This window comes from Oncorhynchus masou, chromosome 18 (assembly GCF_036934945.1).
Source record: "Oncorhynchus masou masou isolate Uvic2021 chromosome 18, UVic_Omas_1.1, whole genome shotgun sequence".
Classification (NCBI taxonomy): domain Eukaryota; kingdom Metazoa; phylum Chordata; class Actinopteri; order Salmoniformes; family Salmonidae; genus Oncorhynchus; species Oncorhynchus masou.
Window position 1 is genome coordinate 56,283,326 of NC_088229.1, and position 11,157 is coordinate 56,294,482.

The window sequence follows — 11,157 nt, forward strand, 5'->3', positions numbered from 1 at the left end:
ACGTGTGTGTTGGTGAATGTCAGGATTTGTGGATCCACGTTCATCGAGCAAGACATGGTCTCTGACAGTAGAGATTAATCAGAGAAAAGACAGTGACTTCCACTGTGCATCTGTTTCATGGATAGGGGGAACTCACAAAATAGGGAATCATGTGAAACATTCTCACAAGGGCATGATTCAAAGTGACTGTCCCCCCAGGCATATGTGTAGATCTGAGAAGATTGGATAGGTTCAAGCAGTATGGCAAGCCTATCAGAGGGCAAGGAGGAGCTATGACCATATTGTTTATCCAGCCGATCTCTTCAGATCTGTAAAATTATGTTAGGTTTAGGGGCTAGGGATTGTTTCTGAGCAGGAGCGAGCTGTCATTATACACTCATAGGGTTTGTTGCAAAAACTATAATGGCACCAAAGGGGATGGCCACCGTTTTCCAGGCCCCTGACCAATTGCTATTTTGTGTTTTTCTGCTCTGATCCCAACTTTCTTTCTAAGTAATGTTTTGACCACTATTTCATATGACCGAAAAGAGCTTCTTGACATCAAAACAGAGATTACTAACCACGATTGGGGTGAGGACTTCTATTTCAATAAATCAAAGTTGAAGGACATAATGCTCATCCCAGACCAGGCCCAAATCCCTGTCACTTGGAGGAGGAGGAGGCAACGCTACAGAGGTCGGCGTGCGGGATATCTATCGAGACCGTGACGGCGAGTGGATAAGTCGCCATTACCTTCCGTTCTATTGGCAAATGTTCAATAATTTAAAAATAAAGTGGATGCGCTCCGTTTGAGACTATCCTATCAACGTGATCTGAAGAACTGTAATATCCTATGTTTCACAGAGTCGTGGCTGAACAAGGACATGGGAAATGTATTTTTTCTATACATCGGCAGGACAGAACAAATGCCTCTTTATCAACAACAGTTGGTGCGCAATCTCTAATATTAAGGAAGTCTCAAGGTCCTGCTCGCCTTAGTTAGAATACCACATAATAAGCTGTAGACCTCACGATTTACCAAGAGAGTTTTCATGTATATTTTTCTTAGCTGTTTATTTACCACCACAAACCAATGCTGACACTCAACTAGCTGTAAAAGGCCATAAGCAAACAATAAAATTCTCACCCAGATGCGGTGCTCCTAGCGGACAAGGATTTTAATGCAGGGAAACTGAAAGCCATTTTACTTCATTTCTACCGACATGTCTCCTGTACAACTGGAGGCGAAAAAACTCTAGATTACCTCTACTCTACACACATACAAAGCACATACAAAGCTCTCAAAGCTCTCTTATGGTCAAATTTGGCATCCTCCATCCTCTTAGTTCCTGTTTACAAGCAAATGTTCAACCTGGAAGTACCAGAAATGCGCTCAATAAGGAAAGTGGTCCGATGAAGTGAACGCTAATCTATAGGACTGTTTCGCAAGAACAGATTGGAATATGTTCCGGGATTCATCCGATGGCATTGAGGGGTTTACCACATCAGTCACCGGTTTAATTAATAAGTGCATCGACAACGTAGTCCCCACAGTGACCGTACGTACATATCCCAACCAGAAGCCATGGATTACAAGTAACCTCCTCATTTAGCTGCCGCCACTTTCAAGGAGCGGGACACAAATCCGGACGCTTAAAAAAATCCTGTTACGCCCTCCGACAAACCATCCGACTCTGATGCTCGTTGGATGTGGCAGTGCTTGCAAACTATCACGGATTACAAATGGAAACCCAGCCGCAAGCTGCCCAGTGATGTGAGCCTACCAGACAAGCTAAATTCATTCTATGCTCGCTTCAAGCAAACTATGCATGAGAGCACCAGCTGTTCCGGACGACTGTCTGATTACGCTTGCCGTAGCCGATGTGAGTAAGACCTTTAAACAGGTTAATATTCACAAGGCTGCTGGGCCAGATGGGTTACCAGGACGTGTACAAGTCAGTTAAGAACAAATTCTTATTTTCAATGCGCTGACCAGCTGTTCAGGGGCAGAACGACAGATTTGTACCTTGAAGTGTCTTCACTGACATTTACAACCTCTCCCTGACCCCATCTGTAATACCCACATTTTTCAAGCAGACCACCATAGTTCCCTGTGCCCAAGAACACCACAGTAACCTGTCTAAATGACTATTGCCCCGTAGCACTCACATCTGTAGCCATGAAATGTTTTGAAAGGCTGGTCATGGCTCACATCAACACCATCATCCCAGACACCCTGGATCCACTCCAATTTGCATAACGCCCCAACAGATCCACAGATGATGCAATCTTTATTGCACTCCACACTGCCCTATCCCACCTGGACAAAACAAACACCTATGTGAGAATGTTGTTCATTGATTACAGTTCAGGGTTCAACACCATAGTGCCCTCCAATCTCATCACTAAACTAAGGACCCTGGGATTAAACACCTTCCTCTGCAATTGGATACTGGACTCTGGAAGGCCACCCCAGGTGGTGAGGGTAGGCAACAACAACACATCGGTACACAGGGCACCCTCAGGGGTGTGTGCTTAGCCCCCTCCCGTACTCCCTGTTCACCCATGACTGCGAGGCCACACATGACTCCAACACCATCATTAAGTTTGCTGATGACACGACGGTGGTCACCGACGACGATGAGACAGCCTACGACGATGAGACAGCCTACAGGCAGATGGTAAGAGACTTGGAAGTCTGGTGCCAGGACAACAACTTCTCGCTCAACATCAGCAAGATAATGGAGCTGATTGTCCACATCACTAAGGACTTATCATGGTCTAAACACAACACCACAGTCGTGAAGAGGGCACGACAACGTGCGCTATGGCCCAGTACATCACATTGGGCATCTTGACTGACTGCATCACCACTTAGTATGGAAATGCCATCCAGGACGCTCAATACCAGGCGGCCATCCAGGACCTCAATACCAGGCGGTGTAAGAGGAAGGCCCTAAAAATGGTCAAAGACTCCAGCCACCCAAGTCACAGTCTGTTCTCTCTGCTATGCGCACAGCAAGTGGTACCAGAGTGCTAAGTCTGGGACCAAAAGGCTCTACCCCAAAGCCATAAGACTGCTGAACAGTTGATTAAATGGCTAGCCGGACTTTCTGCTTTTCACCCCCTACCTACATGTACATAGTACTTCAATCAATCAATCAATCAATCAATCAATCAATCACCTTACCAAACCTACAAGTACATATTGCCTCAATCAATCACCCCAACTACCTTGTACCCCAGTACACTGACTTGGTACTGGTACTCCTTGTGTATAGCCTGTGCTATATATATCCTCGTACTTCGTACTTTTTAACTGCATTGTTGGGAAAGGGCTCGTACGTAAACACTTCACGTTAAAATCTACACTTGTTGTTTTTGTGGCATATGACATTTTAAATGCCTTTTGATTGGGTAGATTAATTTGCACAGAGGATGTGCATATTTTTATTTTTGATACTATAACGCAAGAGGCAATTTCAGGACTGTAAACCTAATGTTAAGGAAGTAGCTGAGCTAAGCTTCTCAGGTTTAGCATCTGGCCCATAAATAATAATTCTGTATTTATTTATTTAGCGCTTTGACAAACAAAAAATAGCGAATTCAGGGAGTTGACAGTTCATGGAAGAAGGTCTTCCAAACCTACATGATAATGCAGTTCAATATAGGAGTTCAATTGAGTGGTGGCGTCAATGGTACAGCCAGGAGGGAGAACATCAATCAGACAGGCTTTTCATCAGGAACCTCTGTCTAGGAAGATCACGGCTACTCCTCCTCTGTAGGTAGGCTGGAACATAGTGGTACCCACCTGTGAACATCCACCACCATTAGTAATCATTGGGGCGGCAGTGTAAGTGTTAGAGCATTGGACTAGTACCCACCTGGGTGATGCTTTGGCAGCTATAAGAGCCTAAGACCACCATTAGTAATCATTAAACAGTGTCTTATGAGGTGAATCTCTGTCATCCCCTCACACAGTCCACATCCTTACAGAAACAGGGGAAGGTGGAATAAAAAAAAACAGTGCTGTGTTGATCCGTTGTGAATGTTGGGTTAGTGTGAGAATGCAACCCAAAATATATCCCTCATACAATCCAATAATGCCACTGGGGGCAGTAAAAATCACTCACATTTCATAAAAGAGATATTTAAGACGAAACGTCCTTTCGTTCAAATCTATGAGATTTCATCCTTTCAGGATGTGGTTTATTGTATTCACGCAACTGAGAGGAACAGTAGAATATTTGTATCTGCACAGTGCATTTGAGTACAGTATAAGTTTAGCACAGTAGCCTTACCTTTGCTTTTCTATTTATTTCTATTTAATAGCACCATATGGGCTAATCAAGGACTCTGGTTATACCAAATATACCAGTTATCAGAACTCATATTACTGATAAAACAAAACAGCAAAAGCACAGTTAGTGATGCAATTTATTATTGACAAAAGGCATCCATGGAAAACGGAAACACGCCTGTAACACTGTCTCTCCCTGTGAGCCAAAACAAATATCTGACAGACCCTTGGTTTGGACGTTAATCCCTCATCCACTCCTCGTCTAGGGGAGGGGGCTGGGCAGCAGCCATGGAGACAGACACAGTGTAGTGTTAAACACTTAAGCATCTTATCTATCTTACTGGTTGGTTGAGGCTGGAAAGCGTGAATTTCAGGATCCGCACCTTCCAACACCCAAAGGAGGGGCTAAAAATAGGAGTGCATGTGCGATTAGCAGGGTGAGAATCCTGAATGAACAGCATGGCCTTGCCAAGAAGGGGAAGTCAATGCCACTTAGGGAAAGACATACTTAAACTCTACCACATACTGTCTGTCTATCTATCTGTCTATATTTGTCTGTCTGTCTGTCTGTCTGTCTGTCTGTCTGTCTGTCTGTCTGTCTGTCTGTCTGTCTGTCTGTCTGTCTGTCTGTCTGTCTTTCCCCTCTGGATGTTTAAAAAGAACTGCACCCATTGAAAACAAATGGATTGTGATGCATTTTGTATGGGGTGACGGTTTGAATTGATTCTGTGTGTTAAACCGGAAAGCTTTTAAAATGTGACATTTTATGTTGTATTCTTCAGCAGTGGCCTCTTCTCTCTTTTTAAAAATATAAAACTTTGACAATTGTCAATACCCACTTGATTTTATATTTGTGAATCCATCCTAATAATATTTACATTTTGGATTAAGTACTAATTGTATCATAGGCATAGCCTAGACTCACAGGCTATTGAACAGTGAGTATTGATGTAATTTTAGTTCAAATGTATAACTGTTCCATCTTACTCATTTTCACCACATGTAATTTTCCAGACATAAAGGGCATTGTCATGACAGTCCACACGAGACAGATTAAAAATAGAAAATAGATGTAATACACTGCCAGTGAGTCCTATGACTAACTTCTAGCATCAGCTGATATTGCACCAATTAGGGCCAGAACAAAATGTACTGGGAGGAAATTCATTGAACCCCCCCCCCCCCCTCCCCCACACACACATAGAATTAGCTAAAAAATAATGTTTATGACTACAAATAACAATAACTTTAACAACCCTGTGTTTCTAAATGTGGATATTAGCTTTGCCTCATTAGCATGCTTTTGTGGCACAGACCATGCCACGCAGGGCTACGGGTTGAGCATTCGCCGACCACCACAGACGAGCTCACTCTCCCTGCCCGTTTCATTACACTACATTCAGAGCCGGCTGCAGACAATGATCAGCTAGGGGGAAATCAGATTTTCAACATTTTGATTACATATTTTTAAATATATAAAATATATGCAACAAATTCTCCACCAACAGGTTTCTGTGCCAAAAACCACACAACCAATGAACAAAGCATACCGACTTCGGGGACTTCAATATCATGGTTTGTGTTACCAACACAACAATAAATAGACTATGTCAGTCTTGGCAAACAGAAAAAACATCCCTCCCTACCTTGTAGACGCCTGCTCGTCAAACATCTCATTCCAAAATGAGAATCGTCTACAATGTCATTGTATGCTGTAGCTTTAAGATTTCCCTTCACTGGAACTAAGGGGCCTAGCCCAAACCATGAAAAACAGCCCCAGACCATTATTCCTCCTCCACCAAACTTAACAATTGGCACTATGCATTGGGGCAGGTAGCGTTTTCTCTGGCATCCAACAAACCCAGAATCGTCCGTCGGACTGCCAGATGGTGAAGCATATGATTCATCACTCCAGACAGTTTGTTTCCACTGTACCAGTGTCCAATGGCAGGCAAGCATTACACCCCTCCAGCCAATGAGTTTGGAACTCGGTAGTGAGTGTTGCAACAGGACAGACAATTTTTAATCGCAACATGCTTCAGCACTCAGTGGTCCCGTTCTGTGATCTGGTGTGGCCTACCACTTCGAGGCTGAGCTGTTGTTGCTCCTAGACGTTTCCATGAGCAAAAACAGCACTTACAGTTGACCGGGCAGCTCTAGCAGTGACTTTCAAAGTGGCACTGCATCCTATGACGATGTCACTTTGAAAGTCACCGTACGGGCCATTTTACAGCCAATATTTATCTATGGAAATTGCATAGTTGTGTGCTCGATTTTGTACACCTGTCAGCAATGGGTGTGGCTGAAATAGCTGAGTCCACAAAATAGAAGGGGTGTCCACGTATTTTTTCTCATGTAGTGTATTTCCATTGTGATCCCTATTTTCTTTACATAGATACATATACCATTACATACATTAGAAGTCGTAAGTTAACATACACTTAGGTTGGAGTCATTAAAACTCGTTTTTCAACCACTCCGCCAATTTCTTGTTAGCAAACTATAGTTTTGGCATGTCGGTTAGGACATCTACTTTGTGCATGACCCAAGTAATTTTTCAAACAATTGTTAACAGACAGATTATTTCACTTATGATTCACTGTGTCACAATTCCAGTGGGTCAGAAGTTTACATACATGAACTGTACTGTGCCTTTAAACAGCTTGGAATATTCCAGAAAATGATGTAATGGCTTTAGAAGCTTCTGATAGGCTAATTGACATAATTTGAGTCAATTGAGGTGTACCTGTGGATGTATTTCAAGGCCTACCTTCAAACTCAGTGCCTCTTTGCTTGACATCATGGGAAAATCTAAAGAAATCAGCCAAGACCTCAGAAAAATAATTGTAGACCTCCACAAGTCTGGTTCATCCTTGGGAGCAATTTCCAAACGTCTGAATGTACCACGTTCATCTGTACAAACAATAGTACGTAAGTATAAACACCATGGGAGCATGTAGCCCTCATAACGCTCAGGAAGGAGACTCGTTCTGTCTCCTAGAGATGAGCGTACTTTGGTGCGAAAAGTGCAAATCAATCCCAGAACAACAGCAAAGGACCTTGTGAAGATGCTGGAGGACACAAGATTAATTTTATCAATACAGTGCATTCGGAAAGTATTCAGACCCCTTCCCTTTTATCCATATTTTGTTGTTACAGCCCTATTCTAAAATGGATTAAATAAAAAAATTTCCCTCATCAATCTACACACAATACCCCATAATGACAAAGCAAAAAAAAGGGTTTTTGAAATTTTTAAATGTATAAGAAACAGAAATACCTTATTTACATAGTATTACGACCCTTTGCGATGAGACTCGAATTTGAACGCAGGTGCATCCTGTTTCCATTGATTATCATTAAGATGTTTCTACAACTTGATTGGAGTCCACCTGTGGTCAATTCAATTGATTGGAAAGGCACACAACTGTCTAAAAAAGGTCCCACAGTTGACGGAAACTTACATCCGTTTTACCAAATTTCTATCAGCATGTTAAATGTGCAACCACAGGAAAAATAACTCTGGACCACCTATACTCCACACACAGAGACGCATACAAATCTATCCCTTGCCCTCCATTTGGCAAATCTGACCATAATTCTAACCACCTGATTCCTGCTTACAAGTAATAATTAAAGCAGGAACACCAGTGACTAAATCAATAAAAAAGTGGTCAGAGGAAGCAGATGCTAAGCTACAGGACTGTTTTGCTAGCACAGACTGGAATAATTACCGGGATTCCTCCGATGGCATTGAGCAGTACACCACATCAGTCATTGGTTTCATCAATAAGTGCATCGATGACATCGTCCCAACAGTGATCGTACGTACATACCCCAACCAGAAGCCATGGATTACAGGCAGCATCCACATTGAGCTAAAGGTTGGAGCTACCGCTTTCAAGGAGTGGGACTCAAACCCGGAAGCTTATAAGAAATCCCGCTATGCCCTCCGATGAACCATCAAACAGGCAAAGCATCAATACAGGACTAAGATCGAATCATACTACACCGGCTCTGACGCTCGTCGGATGTGGCAGGGCTTGCAAACCATCACAGACTACAAAGGGAAGCACAGCCAAGAGCTGCCCAGTGACACGAGCCTACCAGACGAGCTAAACTACTTCTGTGCTCGCTTCGATGCAAATAACACTGAAACATGCATGAGAGCACCAGCTGTTCCAGAAGGCTGTGTGATCACGCTCTCCACAGACTTTTAAACAGGACAACATTCACAAGGCCGCAGGGCCAGTCTGTACTACCAAAATGTTTTAAGCAGACCACCATAGTGTCTGTGCCCAAGAACATTAAGGTTACCTGCCTAAATGACTACAGGCCCGTAGCACTCACGTCTGTAGCTATGAAGTGCTTTGAAAGGCTGGTCATGGTTCGCATCAACACCATCATCCCAGAAACCCTAGACCCACTCCAATTTGCATACCGCCCCAATAGATCCACAGACGATGCAATCTCTATTGTACTCCACACTGCCCTTTCCCACCTGGACAAAAGGAACACCTATGTGAGAATGCTATTCATTGACTACAGCTCAGCGTTCAACACCATAGTGCCCTCAAAGCTCATCAATAAGCTAAGGACCCTGGGACTAAACACCTCCCTCTGCAACAGGTTCCTGGACTTCCTGACGGGCTGCCCCAGGTGGTAAGAGTAGGTAACAACACATCCGCCACGTTAATCCTCAACACAGGGGCCCCTCAGGGGTGCGTGCTTAGTCCCCTCCTGTACTCCCTGTTCACTCATGACTGCACGGCCAGACACAACTCCAACACCATCATTACATTTGCCGATGACACAACAATGGTAGGCCTGATCATCAACAACAACGAGACAGCCTATAGGGAGGAGATCAGAGACCTGGCCATGTGGTGCCGGGACAACAACCTCTCTCTCAACGTGATCAAGACAAAGGAGATGATTGTGGACTACAGGAAAAAGAGGACCTAGCACACCCCCATTATCATTGAAGGTGCTGCAGTGGAGCAGGTTGAGAGCTTAAAGTTCCTTGGTGTCCACATCACCAACAAACTAACATGGTCCAAGCACACCAAGACAGTCGTGCACGACAAAACCTATTCCCCCTCAGGAGACTGAAAAGATTTGGCATGGGTCATCAGATCCTCAAAAGGTTCTACAGCTGCACCATCGAGAGCATCCTGGCTGGTTGCATCACTGCCTGGTATGGCAACTGCTCGGCCTCCGACCGCAAGGCAGGGCCAAGCTTCCTGCCATCCATGACCTCTATACCAGGTGGTGTCAGAGGAAGGCCATAAAAATGGTCCAGTCACCCTAGTCATAGACTGTTCTTTCTCTAGCGCACGGCAAGCGGTACCGGAACGCCCCCGATCACCCCCTCTTTACACCACTGCTACTCTCTGTTGTCATCTATGCATAGTCACTTTAATAATTCTACCTGCATGTACATACCACTTCAACTAACCGGTGCCCCCGCTCATTGACTCAGTATCGGTACCCTCCTGTATATAGTCTTGCTATTGTTATTTTACTGCTGCTCTTTAATTACTTGTTACTTTTATCTCTTGTTCTTATCCATATTTTTTTAAACTGCATTGTTGATTAGGGGCTCGTAAGTAAGCATTTCACTGTAAGGTCTACTACACCTGTTGTATTCGGCACATGTGACAAATAACATTTGATTTGATTTGACAATGCATGTCAGAGTAAAAACCAAGCTATGCAGTTGAAGGAATTATCCGTAGAGCCCCGAGACAGGATTGTGTCGAGGCACAGATCTGGGAAAGGGTACCAAAAAATGTCTGCATCATTGAAGGTCCCCAAGAACACAGCGGCATCCATCATTCTTAAATGAAAGAAGTTTGGAACCACCAAGACTCTTCCTAGAGCTGGCCGCCTGGCAAAACTAAGCAATAGGGGGAGAAGGGCCTTGGTTAGGGAGGTGACCAAAAACCTGATGGTCACTCTGAGAGAGCTCCGGAGTTCCACTGTGGAGATGGGAGAACCTTCTAGAAGGACAAGCTTGTAGCGTAATACCCAAGAAGACTCTAGGCTGTAATCGCTGCCAAAGGTGCTTCAACAAAGTACTGAATAAAAGGTCTGAATACTTATGTAAATGTGATATTTCAGTTTTTTATTTTTAATACATTTCCTAAATTTTCTAAAAAAACGTTTTTGCTTTGTCATTATGAGGTATTGTGTGTATATTGACGAGGGGTCTGAATACTTTCCGAATGCACTGTATGTAATCCAGTTCACAATGGCGTTTTGCAAGCTCGTTTTTTTAATCTACATTTTAACCAAGTTTATTGCTCAGCCTGTTAATATCAACAATAATATCTATCTGTTTGGAGAATCTGTTTGGAGCTAGCATTTTATAAGTGATGGCAAGACCATTTATTTATTTATTTAATCATTACCCGTTTGCTAATAGCAGAAAGTGCAGAATTGAGATCGATCTCACTGATAAGATCTTTAGACTGTAAACAGAAATACTAATTCTTTGAAAGAAAATAGTTACATTTCTAGTATGGTTTAAAAAAGCTCTTATCATTAACCCCAAAGAAAGAAGGATGGAACAATGGTCTGTCAGCGGAGCTGAGGAAATATCACATTCACTGACAAGATACAGAGGATTGGAAGATACCAAGCAATAATCAATTATAGATTTGAATTGTCTCGACTAGTTGTAGATTTAAACCAATACAAATGTTTTCAAATTTTATTCTGAGATTGCCAAATATCACAACGTTTAAAGTTAGAGCAGAAAGTATTAAGTTAAAACAATAGGCTGATGCCTAGTTGGATATTTATCCACCCAGTCATCATGAGCAACATCATAATGACCACCAACAATAATGTTTTCTGTTGAACATTTGTTTTTA